Source organism: Hordeum vulgare, chromosome 7H (genome assembly GCF_904849725.1).
Source record: "Hordeum vulgare subsp. vulgare chromosome 7H, MorexV3_pseudomolecules_assembly, whole genome shotgun sequence".
NCBI lineage: Eukaryota > Viridiplantae > Streptophyta > Magnoliopsida > Poales > Poaceae > Hordeum > Hordeum vulgare.
In genome coordinates, this window is record NC_058524.1 from 124,631,875 (window position 1) to 124,652,326 (window position 20,452).

Consider the following 20,452-nt stretch of genomic DNA (forward strand, 5'->3'; position numbering starts at 1 on the left):
TCTACGTACGCCGAACGTTTGCTTCCAACTAGGAACGAGAAATAAAACTATGTTGTGGGTATGAAGAGGATAGCTTTGCATGATATCGCAGAACTAAAATATAGAAATAGGTGCTGTTATCATAAAGTTAGAATATATTACAACATATTACAAATAGCGAGTGTGGAATAATAAAGCATGCAACTCAAACCAATCTAGATCATCAATCAACCCATAAGACAAAGGGAATCTACTCAAAACATCATATGATGGCAAGAAATCATTGGATCATAATATGTGGCATAAAGTACCATGTTCAACAAGAGGATTACAACGGGGTGCCGGAGAGTGGACTGCTAAAACAAGATGAGGATGGCGATGAAGAAGGTGATGTTGATGAAGATGATCACCGCGGCGACGGTTCCCCTGGTTGCACTCCGGCACCACCGAGAGAGAGGGCGAGAGGGTCTCCCCCTTGTGCCTCCTCCTCCTCCATGGACTCCCCCAAGGTGGGGAGAGGTTCTCCCTCTGGTCCTTGGGCTCCATGGTGATGATTGCCCCTCCGTCTTCCTCCTCCTGATCTCCAGTGATGGTGACCCCCTCCGGTAGTGTGCCAGAGAGGGCCAAGATTGGTTTTTCATGGCTCTGGAGGCTTGTGGCGGTGGAACTCCTGATATAGGTTTCTTTCTGGGGGTTTTGGGATTTATAGAAATTTTTGGCGTTGGTCTCACGTCAGGAAGGTTCCCGAGGAAGTCACAAGCCAAGGGGCCCGACCTAGGGGGTGGCCACGCCTAGCAAGCTTGTGGCCTCCTCATCTACTTCCTGGTCGAGCTCTTCGCTCCAGTATTTTTATATTTTCCAAAAATATTTTCCGTAGATTTTTATCCCATTTTGAGAACTTTTATTTCTATACAAAAAACAACACCACGGTAGTTCTGCTAAAAACGGCACCAGTCACAGTTAGTTCTAACAAAATCATATAAAATTATTGTAAACATGGCATGGATACTTCAGAAATTATATATACGTTGGAGACGTATCAATGAGGCGGGGGAAGCGTCGGGCTCATTGGTGACGATGGTGGCGCTACGCGTGCGCCGCCCCAACGGTATCTCCTACGGCTTCGGCTTGATAGGGAGGAATGCCGGTGATCCGGAGTTGTGGGAGCTGGAGACGGACGTTGAGGACATAGCCGTTTCCATCCGCCTCGATCTCCAGGAGCTGCCGTGGCGATGGGAGAAGGCTGGCGATGCTGGATACTCGAACCTCAGCACATTGCCACCATCGATGTGCTGGAGGACGGTCACTAAGGTGCGTCCGGGGACGCCCCACCATTTGTGCCGCCCCTCGGAGTTGTGGCGGCCGCAAGGTCGACTTCATTGGTGGTGGCGAGCTGGTCAGCGTGACGGCGATCGAAGTACGCCCTCCACAGCGTGTTGCTGTCGGGGCGTACCGCGGCAGGTTGCCCGAGCTCTCCGGCAGCCCCGACCGGATGCGCGCGATCTCCGCCCGCTAGTCAACTCCGGTGGGTGGCGGTGGCACCGGGACACCACCGGCGCTCAGCCTCCAGGACCTCGGCACCCGCATGTCCGGCAACGCCGGGTAGTCTGCCTCGTAGAGGAGGCGGGCCTCTCCTCGCGGAGGTGCCGGCGGCCGAAGCCATTGGTGACCGCTCCGTCACTGGGGTAGCGTTCGTCCATCGTTTTTTGCGGAGAAGAGGGAGAGAATGCACCGGTGACGAAGAAGGTGAGGAGAGAGCATCTGCGGGGAGAGGTGTGTGGCCACCGGCGGGGGGAGGTCACCTTATATAACGAAGAGCTAATATTCATGATGCTCTCATGTCCGTATTTAATTTTTCCCGACTTCTCCCTCTCAAATCATGTGGCCATGCGAGGTCTAACCTTGGGGGAGTTGATATGTTCATTTTGCATCGTGAATCTTTATTGATATGTGTCTTATTATTGTCCATTATTCCCTGTTATTATGTAATTCTTATGTCTTTTCTCTCTTAATATGCAAGATACATTATGAAGAGGAAAGTATCTCGAAATTGGAATTTTGGACCGAGAAACCGAGAAAAGGAAGAAAAATAAAGTCGGTCCAAATGACCTGAAACTTCACGGAGAAATTTTCAGGAACATATAAGAATTGGGCGAAAAATACAGTGCACACGGACAGCCACCTCCGCACAAGCCATCAGGTCGCGCCCCCAGGCCGCGACCTGATAGCTTGTGGGGGCCCTATCGGTCCTCCAATGCCCCTCTTCACCTATATGGTGTGTTTTACCCTAGAAAAATAAATACATAACTTTCGGGATGAAGCGCCACCGTCTCGAGGCGGAAACCTAGGCAAAGGACCTTTTTGTTCTCTGGCAGATCGATTCTGCACAAGGAATTCCTCTCTAGGAGGGGGAAATCGAAGCCATCGTCATCACCAACGCTTCCTCCTTTGTGGTAGGTCCAATCTTCATCAACATCTTCACCAACACTATCTCATCTCCAACCCTAGTTCATCTCGTGTATTCAATCTTCGTCTCAAACTTGAGATTGGTACCTGTGGGTTGTTAGTTGTGTTAATTACATCTTATAGTTGATGCTAGTTGGATTACTTGGTGGAGCACATAATGTTCAGACCCTTAATCATATTTGTTACACCTCTGATGTTGAACATGTTGATAAGGTGTGAGTAGTTAATATTGTTCCTGAGGACATGTGAGAAGTCTAGTTATAAGTAATCATATAAAGTTGGCATTCCTTCGATATTTTGATGATATGCATGTTGTTACTTCCTTCAGCTGTGTCATGTGAACATCGACTACATGACACTTCATCATGTTGTGGGCCTAAAGGAAGTCATTATGGAGTAACAAGTAGATGATAGGTTGCGAGAGTGACATAAGCTTAAGCCCAGTTTATGTGTTGCTTCATAAGGGGCTAATTTGGATCCTCATGTTTCATGCTATGGTTAGATTTATCTTAATTCTTATTTCGTAGTTGTGGATGCTTGCAAGAGGGGTTAATCATACGTCGATTGTTAGTTAAAGTAAGAAAAGCACCTTAGCAACAATCCACCCACATATAAAATTATCAAAGTAGCGAAAGCGAATCAACTTAATATGATGAACATGTCTAGACAGAAATTACCATGTGTCCTCGGGAGCACTTGCTTTATATAAGAGTACTTCCAGGCCTATCCTTTGCTATAAAAAGGATTGGGATACCATGCTGCACCTTTGCTACTATTTTTACTTGTCACTTGTTACGAATTACCTTGCTACAAAACTATCTATCACTGTTAAATACAACACTTGTAGAGAATATCTTGCTGAAAACTGCTTATCATTTCCTTCCGCTCCTCGTCCGGTTCGACACTCTTACTTATTGAAAGGACTACGATTGATTCCCTATACTCTTGGGTCATCCGGTGGCGTGTAGATTTTATAGGAATAATATGCTCTCATTCCTCACTTATATTTGTTGAGAGTTAATAAACAATGATGGTAATTTGTATAGGTCATAAGACTAGATAAAAAATAATGAGTGTTCAATAAGTGATAATTAAAACCATCATGTTGCACACATAGAGAAATTGTGGTTAATGGTATTGATATGGTGATATGAAAAGGTGTGAGTGCATAATCATTAATTCAGAGAGGTGTTGATATTAAGAGATGTTAAAACTTCTTGAACATCTGAAAAATTAAAAGGGCATGTTGATGATGTGTGAGCATTTCTATTCCTCGTTGAAAACCTAGTGTTGTTTCGAGTCGGAGTCGCACGATGGTTAATTCCAACCAACCCTCTCCCTCGGGGCATGCGAGTTGTACTTTGATTTGTAACAAGACTAATAAAACTTTGCAATAAGATATGAGTTCTTTATGACTAAGGTGACACCATGGACATATGCAATCTCACCTCCTCATATTTGCTAGCCTCTCCAGTACCACACATAGCCCATTCTCACCTCGAGGATTGGTGCAACCTTTTCCCGTGCATCCAAATCCCGTGACATGATATACTGTGTTGCACATAAGCCTTATTATATCCTCCTGAAAACAACCACCATACCAACCTATTATGGCCTTTCCATAGCCATTCCAAGATATATTGCCATGCAGATTCCATCATCACTCCACATGACTAACTTGTTCATCATCATATTGCTTTGCATTATCATATAGAGCTGACATAGTATTTGTGGCAAGTCCACCATTCATAATAGCATTTGTGGCAAAGCCACCAAATATCATATGATGAATACATGTCAGGCTAGATAATTGCACATCCTGGTACACTGCTGGAGGCATTCATATTGGAGTCATGTTCCTTATACTTATAATTTTTTTGCATTAATATTTGTTAATTCATCGTTTCCCAATGAGCATACATGCATAAGAATACATCATGGATAGCATGTCACATCAAAAATTCTGTTTTTATCATTTACCTACTCGAGAATGAGCAGGAATTAAGCTTGGGGATGTTTGGTACGTCTCCAACATATCTATAATTTTTGATTGTTCCCTGCTATTATGTTATCATTTTAGAACACTTTTTATGTACTTATCTACCAATTTATATTATTTTTGAGCACTAACCTATTGACCCAGTGCCAGTTGCTATTTTGTACGTGTTTTTCCAGTTTTCAGGTTCGAGTACCAAATGAAGTCCAATTGGCCTGAAACTTTTTGTGAATTTTTTTGGCCCAAAACAAGACCGTCGAGCATCGGAAGAAGGCCGGAAGGCGCACGAGGCCCCCACAAGCTAACATGGCACAACCTTGGGAGGGCTAATGGCTTGTGGCCCCCTTGTGGCTCTCCCGACTTCGTTCTGTGGCCTATAAACTCTTATGTACCCTAAAAACTTCGAGGGAGGTCCCGAAACACATTTTTACGCCACCACAAGTATTTGTTTCGACGAGAGGCCATCTAGAGCTCCATTTCGGCACTTTGCCAGAGGGGGGATCAATCATGCATGGCTTCTTCATCAACCTTGCTGCCCTCATGATGATGTGTGAGTAGTTCACCATAGACCTACGGGTCCATAGCCAGTACTGAGATGGCAGTCTCTCTCTTTGATCTTCAATACAATGATCATCGCATCTTTGCTTTGGTCCATATGATGTAGTTCTTTTGTATGGTGCATTTGTTGGGGTCTGATGAATTGTGGATTTATGTTTAGATTATTCATGATAAATATTTGAGTCTCCTCTGATATATAATATGATTCTTATGCGCATGATTATGATAGCTTTGTAATCCTCTCCAACTAAATAGATATTTGTTCGATGAGAGAGGTGCATTGTGGCAGGTTCACCCTGGCAAGTTTCTATATCCGAGTGATAGAAGGGGACAAATTACGTCTTTCTGTTGCTGCTACTAAGGGTAAAACGATGGGGTTTATTGATATTGGTTGAGTTTACTTTGTCTACATCATGTCATCTTACTCCAAGCATTACTTCGTTCGCCATGAACTTAATACGTAGAGAGGCAAGCATAGAAGCGCTCTTGAAGCGGAGTAATAGTAATAGGTGCAGGCAAGAGTCGGCCTCTTTGTTTAGATGTGATGCCTATATTTACATGATCATTGTCGCGAAATTCACCTAACTATCCGCTCTTCTATCAATTGCCCAACAATAATTTGTTTACCCACCGTTTTCTATTTTCATGAGAGATGCCATTAGGGAAAACTATGGCCCCCGGGTCTATTCACAACATATTGCTAAAACCTCCAATACCTTGCTGCCATTTATTTTATTTTATTTTATTTTTCATGTTACAATTATCTACACACCTCATTTGCTTGCAAATAATGAGACCAAGGGGATTGACAATCCTCTTGCCCGTGTTGTGTGCAAGTTGTTTGTTCTTTTGTGTGCAACCGCTAAAGACGATTGTGGTTGATATTCCTATTGATTCGATAAACCTTAGTTTCATAGCTGAGAGAAATACTTACCCACTTTGTTCTGTGATAAGCGGTTCCTCTTCATGGAAAACCCAACGCAGATCACGAGTATCTGGGAGTCGTATCATCATGCAATGGGAAGCTGCCACCTCCTGAGCCACCGAGATTTTCTATTTCAGTTGCCAAATAGGGCACGGTGGGGCACGTCGTACAAACATGGCAGAACGAGAAACTTTCTTATTAGCCGATCAACTAGTCCTAATGGTCCTCCAAATATAAACTGATCGAGAGTAAAATCGAGAGCATTTATTATGGCCCACTAGGTAGCAGTGCTCGCAGCGTAAAAGCCCAGGACATTCACTACAAGAAATATGGCAACTTTTGACCTCCAATATTGCTCACTGATTGGTTGTTAATTTCCGTTTTTGACCTTTTTACGACCAAAATGGGTTGGTCAAAAGCTGACCGTCTCTAATGAACTATAACGACCTTTCTACTCGAATGGTCGAAGACATTTACGACCAAATGAAAAGGTCGTTGGTTCTACGACCAATTATTTTGGCCGTTGGTTGTCTACCCAGGCCACGTCAGATCTAGAGTGGCAAGCTGACATGGCAAAGTTACGACCAATTGGATTGGTCGTTGATAAGAATCAGCCCGGTCGAGTTCGGTGTTCTACATGGGTCGAGCCCAACAATTCAGCCCATTTATAATATATTTTGCTGATAATTTTGGTTAGCTAGATGGTCCGAGTCCACAATCCAGCCCTTTTATTTTTGGGTCGTGGCCTTTTTACTCCATTGATTTTCTATTTTTAGCATTGTTTTTTGTGTGCATGCCCCACCTGTCATGTTCTTCTCATAATTTGTCCCATATCTCAATAAGTTCAAAATTAGTTATATTGCTTTCATAAGAGGTGCCCCTCGTCAGGTTTTCATTTCACACATTTTCAAATTGCATACGATATCAATATTTCAAATAGAGCAGAGAGAACATGTGAAATTCGTCAAATTAACACGGAGGTAGTATATTACAATTTTTCCAATCTGTTACAAAGCAGATATACCTACTATTACAATATAATAAGCATTGTTGGATAAGTAGAGCTTCACACAATTGGCTTCAGGGCTTCGCACTTCAACTTTCTTAGGCCTGGAGGTCCTGTAAAAGAAACAACCATATTTTTAAGAGCTACAAGATACATATCAAGAATAGAAACAAGGCACAAAAACACACAATTCTCATCATGATGTTAAATTGTCGAACATCATAAATTAAAGCAGAATAGTGTTTCTGTTTTATTTCTAATACAACTTGCACTTTGCTTCTTATGAAGGTACAATCTTATTTTGTGGATGCACTTAAAAAATATATAGGCCACGTTTCATGTTCACAATGTCTAGAAAGTTCCGACACATGCATGAATAAATTTCAATATGATATGAAGCAACAATAAATAAAATAGTCATCAAGAACCCCATTCACAACAAATAAAATAGTCACAACAACATTTTTTAAATTCAAGCTTAACATTTGTTCAAGCAGTACTACCTAATGCTGCACTTATTGTAGTTCAAGCAGTACTACACCAAGCTATAAATATTGCAAGTAATGTCACTCGTACTCCACTGAAGTAATACAACAAATTGAGCAGTACAAATAACACTAGTTTTAGTTAACTCGAGTAGTATGACAAAATTTTCCTCTGCCCAAGAAAGCATCAAACAAAGATGATAGCAATCAAATTGACACACACACACACACACACACACATCGAGATTGAACTAAGACATGCATTCATCCAAAATTGCGCAGTAGCAGCAACCAACACCAAGTCAGATGTGGACCTCGTCCATGAGGACAAGGTGTTGGAGGAGGAATCATATGTCCACCAAACAAACTCAGCAAGCAGCAGCAACATGCATGAGGATGAGGGCTTCCTTCATTGTCCACCTGCAGCACCAGCAAGAGCTTCTTCTTCTACAAACAAGACACAAAATAAATGCATGAGTAATGAGATGGAGGGGAGATGAAGAAACATAGAAGAGATCCATGGACACCCACCCACCACGGTTGAAGATCCATGGCACGAGATGGAGGCTGAGGCATTCGTCGGCCACTTCAGCGCGATGCGCCGGTCCCCTCCCTAGTGCCCACCGAGAGAAGGTGGGTGCGGATCCGCCATCGTTGCCCCGTCCCCGCCCATCCACATCCATGGGAGATGGGTGGGCGAGGGGCTAGGGTTTCCGGCGCTATCGCCCCATCCGTCCATGTGTATCCCAGGAGGGAGGGTGGTGATGGGGTTTCGTCAGTGGGGGTGGCGTTGGGGGTCGGCGGCGGCGGGATTGGAAAGGAATCAGGAGGTGGATCTACGGCCACGGGGGATAGGGAGGTGGCGCCGGAAGTCGCCAGCGATTTTGGGGTCGCTCGCCGGTGGGGCTTGTTCCATCCATGAGAGGTGGGTGGGGGTGGCGGTGGTGGGTGGGAGATGGAGGCGGGGCGAATCAGATCTGGAGAGACGAGACGAGGGGAGGGGGTGGATCGGTCTGGGTGGGACGAGGGTAGGGTTTGCGTTTTTTATTTTTTGCGTTTAGAAACTGAAGGGCGGGCGCGCAACGTTTTGATCCGTTGAGAGACGTTGGATCCGTTGGCTTTGACAACTCAGATTAGCTAGAGTGGGGTTGACTGCCTTGCCACGTCATCGATCCACGAGAAGGAGGTTTTAGCCAATAGGGAATCAACAAAAAAATTGAGTTTCTTTACCCTATTACTTTTGATAAAATAAACATGTTAATATTTAGGAATTTTTCTCAAATATTTTTCCACACCTTCTAGAAATGATGAACCAATACGATGTCAAATTTCATATTCTTTAAACCCGATTTACATTTTCAAACAATGAAATATTCAATATTTCCATTTTTCGAGTGCCCAAATGAGTTTTTTTGTGAAGGACCTACCATATATTTGTTGCAAAATTGGACCAAATCATTTTTCTAAAATACTAGGCCATATTTAATGTACAATCGATCCAATGGTTGGGTGTCAAAAGCTTTTATCCACCTCTCGTGAAACAGAAATTTTTTTGTCGATTCAGCTTGAAGCGGGTCAAATTTGAACTGCAGCTGCATTATAGTTTGCTCTTTATTTTTTCCAAAAATCATTTATAGGTACAAAAGTATCTATTTTATCAGAAAAACACCAAAAGTTTTCCAAGATTCAGCCACTAGCTAGGAACGGTCATACGTGCCGTTTTGACTGCATTTTGAAATGGGCATGAAAAATTCAAAAACAAATCAAAAAATGGAAATCCTTCACATTGTGCCATTATATGTGACAAACTTACGAGGTAAAATAATAATCTTGTAATATGACAATTATTTAAAAAAAGTGTTCTTAGAAATGAGCTATCATGTGTGAAGATTCATGGCTTTCAAGCCAAATTATCAATCTTATGGCCACATTCATGGCATAGTTTGTTCAAATGATCTCATATTGTGCATAGGGGTGCGTATTGGAATTTCAAACAATGTTGCCTAAGAAAGTTTTCATTTTCTTTGGACGGAAAATTCATTTTCCATTTTCGAGTACCCCAAATGAGTTTTTTCGTGAAGGACCTACCATATATTTGTTGCAAAATTGAACCAAATCATTTTTATAAAATACTAGGACATATTTAATGTACAATCGACCCAATGGTTTGGTGTGAGAAGCTTTTATCCAACACTCGTGAAAAAGACAAATTTTCATCGATTCACTTGGAAGCGGGTCAAATTTGAACTACAACTGCATTATAGATTGCTATTTATTTTTTCCAAAAATCATTTGTAGGTACAAAAGTATCAATTTATTAGAGAAACACCAAAAGTTTTCCAAGATTCAACTACTAGCTAGGAACGGTCATACCCACCGTTTTGACCGCATTTTGAAATGGGCATGAAAAATTCAAAAACAATAAAAAAATGGAAAACCTTCGCATTGTGTCATTATATGTGACAAAGTTATCAGGTAAAATAATAAACTTGTAATATGCCAATGAGTTTTAAAAAGTGTTCTTAGAAATGAGCTACCATGTGTGAAGATTCATGGCTTTCAAGCCAAATGATCAATCTTATGGCCACATTCATGGCATAGTTTGTTCAAATGATCTCATATTGTGCACAAGGGTGCGTATTGGAATGGCAAATAATGTTGCCTAAGGAAGTTTTTATTTTCTTTGGACGGAAAATTCATTTTCCATTTTTTGAGTACCCAAAATGAGTTTTTTTGTGAAGGACCTATCATATATTTGTTGCAAAATTGGACCAAATCATTTTTTCTAAAATACTAGGAATATTTAATGTATAATTGACACAATGGTTGGGTGTCAAAAGCTTTTATCCACCACTCTTGAAAAAGACAATTTTTTGTCGATTCACTTGGAAGCGGGTCAAATTTGCACTGTAGCTGCATTATAGGGTGCTCTTTCTTTTTACAAATATCATTTATAGGTACAAAATATCTATTTTATCAGAGAAACATGAAAAGTTTTCCAAGATTCAACCACTAGCTAGGAACGGTCATACCCACCGTTTTCACCGCATTTTGAAATGGGCATGAAAAATTAAAAAAAAAATCAAAAAAAGGAAAACCTTCTCATTGTGTCATTATATGCGACAAATTTATCAGGTAAAACAATAAACTTGCAATATGGCAATTATTTTAAAAAAGTATTCTTAGAAATGAGCTACCGTGTGTGAAGATTCATGGCTTTCAAGCCAAATGATCAATCTTATGGCCACATTCATGGCATAATTTGTTCAAATGATCTCATATTGTGCACAAGGGTGCGTATTGGAATGGCAAACAATGTTGCCTAAGGAAGTTTTCATTTTCTTTGGACGGAAAATTCATTTTCCATTTTTCTAGTGCCCAAAATGAGTTTTTTTTTGTGAAGGACCTACCATATATTTGTTGCAAGATTGGAACAAATCATTTTTCTAAAATAGTAGGCCACATTTAATGTACAATTGACCAAATGGTTCGGTGTTAAAAGCTTTTATCCACCTCTCATGAAAAAGACAAATTTCTTGCAACTCAGTTGGAAGCGGGTTAAATTTGAACTGCACTTGCATTATAGTTTGCTCTTTATTTTTCCAAAAAATCATTTATAGGTAAATAAGTATCCATTTAATCATAAATAAATGGTGTGGTGGCGAGACGTCAAGGTTTGGATGGTGGGCGAGGGCCCCAACTCCAAAGCGCGTAAACTGGCATGCCAGCCGTGTGGTCACCACCTGATCGTGGCGTTGACACACGTTTTGCATGGACTAGGCATGTCTGGTGGGTTGTACACTCCCTTGGTAGGTGTTAGGAAGAAGAATACAATTGAAGAATCTCACGAGTAGAAAGAAGTAAGCTCAAACATGAATTAACAGCCAAGTGTTTGATTAGCGGTGGGGGAAATGCACATGGACAATGGGCCTAAATTTTGGCTGAGGATGATCACCTACTAAGGAGACTCTCTTGGCAATTTTTAGCTCAAATTGATGATCCTAGGTTGCACTTGCTTTGTAAAGTACCACAATGTGCAGAAATATGGATGTTGAAGCTGGGATCAAATGAATGAATGGATTGAGCTGAAATTTGGTGGATGATGTTCATTTGGGCATATAAAGGCACTCTTAAATTTTTATACCATTTGGACATGACAAAGTGACACTTCCTTCACAATGTGCCAATTTGGACAGAAAAATGGTAATTTAAACTGGGCTCACATATATGATTAGATTGAGCTGAAATTTGGAGGAGGATGATTATTTGGGGACATTAAGGCACTAAAAATTTCATAAAATTTGGATAAATAATTTTTTTTTACTTCCTTCACAATGCACTCGAGTGAACAAAACATTGGGAAAAATATTAAGAGAAACTTGATAAATTAAATGAGCTAAATTTGGTGAGGGAGGTTCTATGGTAAGTTGCATGCCATGGTAAATTTTCATCTACTATAAAGCAATATAAAATATAGTTGCTTCACAAACTAAAAATATTACGACAAACAAAGATTGGATGATGAACTCACATGGATTGTTAGATGGGGCTAAAATTTTGTGGAGAGCTATGGTTTGGGCATATAGAAGATGTGGCAAAAATTCAACTCATTAGGATATTCCTAGCTAGTACTTTCTTCACAAAGATGTTAGCTGAACACAAACTTTGGAAATTTGTTGAGAAAGATTTACTAGGCAAATGGAGACGAAAGTTTTCATGAGGCAATGATTTGGATAGGCAAGAATACTCAAAAAATTGAGGACAATCAAAAAGAATATAAATAGCACTTCCTTCACAAAGTGATATTCTGAACAGAATAGGAAAATGAATATTGCTGAATTATTTTCGAACTATGGAAGGAAGGGGTTTCACATACTTGAGGAATATATGATCCAAAGGATTTATGAGAATTTTTGGAGAATTTTTGGAATGACAGAATAGTAGGTTGCTTCACAAACTAGGGCAAACATTCACACATGGACTTGACACGTAGGCAAAACTGGTGATGTGGTGCCTAGTCATAGCTATGACCATCTATATTTGTCGTAATTAGCTACAAATTAGGCAGCGGACGAGGGCTATTTGCTTTACGACCATTTCTCGTAAGGAAATTATGACCTTTTTAACCAAATTGGTCATTATGGTTTGGGGTTGGAGCCTCCCGAACAGCTTATGACCAATTAGTCTCAAATGGTCGTAGATTTACGACCATTTCAGCCAGGGTCACTGCCAAAAGGTTACAAGTTGACATATTTCTTGTAGTGATTTTCTGGAAACATGATTAGCCCGATTGCAAATATACAACATATCGTGGTCATGTGGTCCACTATGCATGGGCGATTCTGCATGTGAATCTACTGATTACACACACACACATTGCTCCACTAGGGAAATACAACGTTGACAAAAAATCCCATGACAATTCGCGTGCAGGTGTCCTAAGCAAGAACAAACGGAACACTTCAAAAGTCTCTTCTCAATGTAATCCTGAGTTGGCACATCCAAAATTTTCACCATATTTTTAAAATCAATATCCGAATAACCAGCCTGCCAACCATCCAAAATATGGTATAACTTTTCATCAAGTAAGGAATCCTAAAAACTCTGCTGAAAATTTGAACCCCGATAAGAATGTTTGACAATTGAGATAATTTCGGGCTGCTGATAGACAAGATCCAAACCGAATGATGCCACCCTTTTCCGTAGGAACAGAAAATTCAAAACTTCCAAATGAGATACTAGCATCCGACAACGAAACTTCGACCAACTTCACCGGCAGTGATGGCCAAAAACCCACATTAGCCAGAGTGCATAGAGAATGAGGGTGAACCTGAAAACTCTGATGAGATTTTAACCAGTTAGATTGAACGGCCACACCCTTACCATGACTAGTACCAATCAATTCAGTGTCTCCATGCTAGTAGGAATCCGAAGACCCAGCAACATCAGTACGAACACCATGGAACAAGTGAAAGTGGTAGATTAAATCCGACGAGATACGATCTCTTAATCCATATATGAAATGCCCAACCTTACTATAGGACACCGAGAACAGAAAACGACAATCACTCAATCGAAAAACCTTGAAACCAGATCTAAGACCACCAATGCGAGATTGAAGAGCGAGTCCCAGAGATCCCTTCGTAAGAGGAAAGGAAGGAGATGAATAACTGACCACAAGAAATAATTCCTTGGATGCCTCCGAAGAAGAGAAGTGGACCGTCGAGTGAAAACGTGAACTCACACGTGCCTCCACCACGAGGCCGGGGGAGAAATCCAAATGGAGGAGACGCTCCATGAGATCCCCGGAGGGGAGGATCTAGGAGAAAAACCTAGGATCGCTATTGGGGGGAGACGTGCATTGTGTTGTTAGTAAGTTACTAGCAGAAGGGCCCGTGCGTTACAACGGGAAAAAATAATTATAATCTTCAAGGATGCTGATCATATTACGTCCTTAAAATTTTAGGACATTTCTTGAAATGCATGAACATTTTTTAAATTAGCAAACATTTTTTTCAATTACACTCAATAAATAATACACAAACTTTTTTCTCAAAATCATGGACTTTTATTGTTTTCACCAACATTGTTCTCAAAATTACGAACATTTTTCTGAATATGGGAATACTTTTACAAATATCCCGAGCATTTTTTGAATTCACAAACATTTTATGTTTTCTTCAAAATTCTATTTCAAAATTCTCAGTTTTATAAGTTGCAAAAGTTTTTCAAAAGTCAATATTATTTAAATTTTAAAAAATGGATCAGAAAATGAAAATAAAAAACGAGACTATAAATACAAGCACGAACTGTTTTTAAGATTTTTACACGGACTTTTGTTTAAAATTATTGACTTTTTTCATTTTACAGATATTTTCTAAAAATTTAAACATTTTTTTGTATATGCAAACATTTTTCAAAACTCTTCAGTAGTTTTTGAATTCTTAAAAAAATATGTTTTTTAATATTTTATTTCAAAATTCTCAGTTTCTTAAATTTAAGAAAATTTATTTGAAGTTCTAAATTATTTAAAGTAGAAAAAAAGGAACTGAAAAGTAAAATAAAAAACTAAACTAAAAGAACAAGCGGCCACGCATGGGCCGGCCCAAATAGGTGTGCTGCATCTTTTTCCAATGGCTAGAGCGTAATATAGGATGTGCCTACATGGGCCGGCCCAGTCCGGAGAAAACGTTTTCTATGACTTATAAATGGCAATTGTGGGTAATTTTTATCAACTTTATGGGAAATGTTAATGACGGACGACAGAAGCACTAATTGCTTTATTAATAGGTAAATAAAAAAGAAAAGAATGTGATACCATAAAATAAAAAACATTCACGGAGGCAGATGAAAAAAAGTTCCCCGCTTGAAATAAAATGTTCATGTGTATACAAGTAAAATGTTCATCATGTATTAAAAAATCAATGTATCCAAAAGTTTTTTGCATTTAATTAAATATTCGTCCATATGAAATAATTTTTTCCATCAGCATTCAAAATAAACCATATATAGAAAAAGTAAAAGAAAATAATAAAAGAAAAAAATGTTTACCATGTATCTAAAAAGTACATTGATTTTGTAAAAAATGTTCATCGTGCATTTGTAAAATGTTCATCATGTATTTTAAAAATGTTCATGTTTATATTGAAAAAAATCCCCGCAATTTTTTCAGCTTATATTAGCAAAATGTTTGGGTTGTAATTGAGAAGTTTTAGTCGTGTATTTGAAAACATTTTCCCTAACATATATTCATAAAAATGTTCAACATGGATTTGAAAAGTGTCATCATATAATTTAATTTCTGTATGTCGGGGCACTTAGGCTGTAGGTGGATCTGGGATTAGGTGGGATTAGTGGGTTCATCCCACTTAAATTGCTTAATTGGGCTCCCACCGGACAGAGAAAAAAAATAAGTGGGCTAACACTATTAGCCCACTGGAGTCCCACTTATCCACCAGCCCCATCGCACGAGCCTTCGAACCTCGTTGACGCAAGAGGTGCCGCGGCACAGCTGCCACTGATTGACTCCCACCGTCATCGCTCGACGGGCGACGCCGGTGAATCCCTTCCTCATCCGCCTCCAAGTCCGGCACCTATCTTGCAGCCTCTACTCTGGCCGGACGGGATGACGAGGTCGCCGGCAGCCCCAACCTCGACCCCGAGGTCGTCGGCAGCCCCAACCCTGACCCTTGGGTCGTCGGCACGTCCAACCCCGACCCATGGGTAGCCGGCAGCCCAAACCCCGACCCACGGGTTGCCTGCTGCACCAACCCCGACCTGACCTCGGCACCCAAGCATGGCCGGCTCTATATTTTTCGGGGCCCTAGGGCGAAGTTCAAAAATAGGCCCTTAGAAAAATAAATAAATATGTACGCATTTATAGATATACAAACGTAAAATATTAAAGTTTAAATCTAAGCATACATTCTTATTTAGAGACGTTTATAAATAATTCATAAGCGCTTAAGTTATGTCATATCACGACAAAAGAAATAAAAGAGTAGCGAAATATAACAAATAATATTCTCTGCTAGTTTGATTATCTCAAATAAGAACCAAGTTCTTATGAGTTCATCGACAACAATGTAGTCAGATCAATCAGGGCCTAAGATCAACTGATCTAAAAGGACTAGGACACTAGGCAAATATATACGCAGACATGCAGTATTTAAATTACCTTGAGCGAATGGGCGCAGGGATCAGGGCGTTGTTATTTGTTAATCACGAGGCCTGATCACGTGCTGCAGTGTTGGACGATCTCCAGTTCTCCACCAGGCCTGATCTCCACTACAGAAAGTATATACAAACTGCAGATACATATATACCAGTTCTCCTCTTTCTCCGTCAGGGTCGGACGTGCCCGCCGGAGTGCCGGAGGTGCAACCGCGCATGCGCAGGCGCATCGATGCAGGAAGGCGGCCAAGGCAAGGCGACGAACGAACAGGCAGGGATGGATAGACCTTCTCCTCTCCCGAAGTCCCGATCAGATATTTTTTTCTCTTCCAATCAGATACCTTTGATCAGCCCATATAACAGGAGAAGTATACTTACACATATGCGCTGATGGGCCCCTCCGGAACATGGGCCCTTGGGCGTTGCCCATGTTCGCCTAGGGCCAGAGCCGGCCCTGACTGAGCACTAGAGGCTGTAGCTTATTGCTAGCCTGAAGCTTCTTATAAGTAGTCCTTCGATGTGAAAGCCTGAAGGCTGTAGCTGAAGGTCAATTTTATAAGTGGTTTTCTAGATTGAGCACCACAAGTTGTAGCTTTTTGCTAGCTTGCCAATCTTATAGATTTATTATTCTACCATCTTATGGATTTATTATTCTACCAGTTGGGTAATTTGATAACATGATTCTTCTGTTATAGTAAAGCAAGTTCTTCCTTTCTTATTCTGTTGTACCTTTTAATAACATTTAAAAAATTTGAGATCTTGAGGAGCATATGGGTACTACCGAGCTCTTGCGTGCTATAAAAATTGAGAAGGCTAGTGGCCCGGATCTTGAGGAACACAAGGGTAAGAAAAGGAAGCGAAGTAGACAGAGTAGCACCGAGCATCACAGGGAACATGAAGAAATGAACAAAGTCGTCATGAAGCTGTCGACGTCGAAGAAAAAGAGAAAGGTAAAAATTATCACACTACTTTATCATGAATACGTCGATGTCCAAGAAATAGAGATGCATTTTTTAATCATGATAATTTTTCTCTCCCAGGCTAGTGAAGAAAAGTGCATTAATCCACCTTACCATTACTTGGACCTTTGCCCGTTGACATGGATAAGAAGGCGCCACCAAAGAGCAAAAGAAGGCCGAATAAGGTGAATTTCGACGACTATCTTACCACCTAGAGAGATATTTCAATTGCAACAACCGTCAGATTGGCTAACTCTCAAGCTTATTTTTTTTATCTTTTTCTTGTTTCTTAGAGAGATGTTTCAACTAAGCCATCATTTGGATCTTTGCCCATTGACAAGGATAAGAAAGCATCACCTGGATCTTTACCCGTTGAGAAAAATAAGCAGCCATCACATGGATTTTTACCCATTGAGAAGAATAAGCAGCCATCACCTGGATCTTTACCCATTGAGAAGAATAAGTAGCCATCACCTGGATCTTTACCCGTTGAGAAGGATAAGCAGCCATCACTATCCAAAAAGGTGGTAAGATCTCCAGTCCTTAATAATGTGGTAGTGTCATTCTTAGCAAGAAGGGAAAAAAGGCCAAGTCACTAGCGAGCTCCCCTTCACAGCCTTCACTGCTAGCTCTGTCACCAAATGTAGAAAACTTTGGTTCACGCATACCATGAAAATTAAAATCCAAAATTTGGAATGAGGTAGAACTGATATATGTTGATGGAATGCTCTCACAAGGTCGTTGCACTCATTGCAACCAAGTCTTTCCTGCTTCGACAAAGACAGGGACAAGTCATATCCTTAAATATTTGGGGGTATGTGAGGAAAAAACTAAAATGGATGGTATGGTTGCCAAGATTTGAACTGATAGTGCAATTAATCTTGATTGGAAGTTTGACCAAGGGCGTGCACGTAGAGCACTAGTAAAGTTGATTGTGCTACATGAATTACCTTTTACTTTTATTAAGTATCCTGGCTTTAGGTCCTTTGTTAAGACTTTGAACCCATAGTTTGACGTGGTATCTAGGACAACAATTAAAAAGGATTGCATTGCTTCATATGATAGACACAAAAAAGAAATTCAAGCATTCTTTAGCAATCTAAATTCCCGAATATCATTAACGGGTGACATGTGGACGTCAAATCAGAAACTGGGTTATTTTTGCATAACCGTCCAATATATTGATGACTTGTGGACTGTGCAAAACAAAATAATTAGATTTTTCCTCTTGGAAACCCCACACAATGCCCATAACATGTTTGACATGGTGCAAAAGAGCTTGAGAGATTGGAACATTCAAGAAAAAATCTTCAGCTTTACCCTGGACAATGCACGAGTCAATACCTCGATGGTTGGCCACTTGAGAAAGAATTTGGTAGATAGGTATCTTCTCCATCATAGTGGAAAATTATTGCATATTAGATGTGTTGCACATATACTGAATCTTGTGGTGCAAGATGGGCTAGATGCAATGGCGTCGGTCGTTGATAGATTCAGAGAATCAGTGCAGTATGTTAAAAGTTCGCAAGGTAGAATGGAGTAATTTGATGAGATGATTGAGCAAGTGGGACTTGCTTGTAAAAACCATCCTTCGGTAGATGTGCCTACAAGATGGAATTAAACGTACCTTATTCTTGAATCGTCATTGCCATTCAGAGCAGCGTTTGAAGACTTGAAAGTAGCTGACAAATATTTTAAATTTGCTCCTTCAGCTAGTGAATGGGAGATGGCTGAAGCTATTTGCCATCTTTTGGGCAATTTCTACACAGCCACGAAGAAAATCTCGGGTAGGACATATCCCACCTCTCACCTTTACTTCTACGAGGTCTGGAATGTGAAGCAAATAATGGAGAAAGAAGTCTTGAGTGAAAATCCTACCATTATTCCCATGGTGAAAGAGATGGAGAAGAAGTGGATCAAATATTTTGAGGAGTCATTCTTAGCAAGTTGTGTGCCGGTAATTTTTGATCCAAGGTACAAATATGAATATGTTGACTTCTGATTGACTGCAAGTTTTGGTGATGACGCCAAGAAATATCTTACCCATGTACAGAGTGCGATGAAGATCCTATTTGATGAATATGCATCTGAACTTGAAAACACTTGTCATGAAGGTGATGAGCTTGCAGAGGATGCTGAGGAGGGCACTCTTGATGATTGGGATAAGCATTTGAGGTTGAAAAGATCCCACAACTCGAATGAGCTACAATGATATCTCGAAGAAGAGTTGTTTCCTCGTCGACAGAAGTTGGATATCTTGAAGTGGAGGGAAATCCACTCCCCAAAGTATCCAGTGCTTGCGACTGTAGCGCATGACATATTGGCAGTGTCCGCGTCTACAGTGCCCGCGGAGGCTGCATTCAGCAATGCTGGAAGGGTCATCACTGAACATAGAAGTAGTTTGAGCCCGAGTACCGTTGAGACGCTGATGTGCCTCGAGGATTGGCTTCGATCAGCTGGTAATATGTTTTTAATTATTATTCTGTTGTACCATTTAATAACATTTGAAAAATTTCAGATCTTGAGGAGCATAAGGGTACTACTGAGCTCTTGCATGCTATAAAAATTGAGAAGGCTAGTGGCCCAGATCTTGAGGAGCACAAGGGTAAGAAAAGGAAGCGAAGTAGATAGAGTAGCAACGAGCATCACGTGGAACACAAAGAAATGAACAAAGTCGTCATGAAGCCGTCGACGTCGAAGAAAAAGAGAAAGGTAAAAATTATCACACTACTTTATCATGAAGGTGGTGATGTCCAAGAAATAGAGATGCAGTTTTTAATCATGACAATTTTTCTTTCGGAGGCTAGTGAAGAAAAGTGCACTAATTCACGTGTAGCATTACTTGGACCTTTGGTTGTTGACATGGATAAGAAGGCCTGGCGCTTCCAGTTTTACCCAGACTTGAGGGAATTTGGGAATCACCTCGGGCTTCTAGTTTTACCGCGATAATCCTTTGAACCATTTTTTACTTTTTGTCAGAAAACTGTAGGGGAGGTCCCAATAGTGCAATATATTAGAACAAAAAGAGGAACTGTACAAAGGAGCCAAACAAGAACTTCCACGAGATAAAGCATATTAGTGGCGAGGAAAGTACAGATAATTACAAAGCTTGATGTTTTTTATAAGTGGTTTTCTAGATTGAGCACCATAGGCTGTAGCTTATTGCTATCCTGAAGCTTTTTACAGGGCCGGCTCTATATTTTTCGGGGCCCTAGGGCGAAGTTCAAAAATAGGCCCTTAGAAAAATAAATAAATATGTACGCATTTATAGATATACAAACGTAAAATATTAAAGTTTAAATCTAAGCATACATTCTTATTTAGAGACGTTTATAAATAATTCATAAGCGCTTAAGTTATGTCATATCACGACAAAAGAAATAAAAGAGTAGCGAAATATAACAA

The 20,452-nt window shown here is 40.4% G+C and overlaps 1 pseudogene; it reads left to right on the forward strand.

The window, feature by feature from the left end:
* Positions 1–17,005: 17,005 nt before the first annotated feature.
* LOC123412010 lies at positions 17,006–19,221 on the forward strand (annotated as a pseudogene).
* The last annotated feature ends 1,231 nt before the right edge of the window (positions 19,222–20,452 follow it).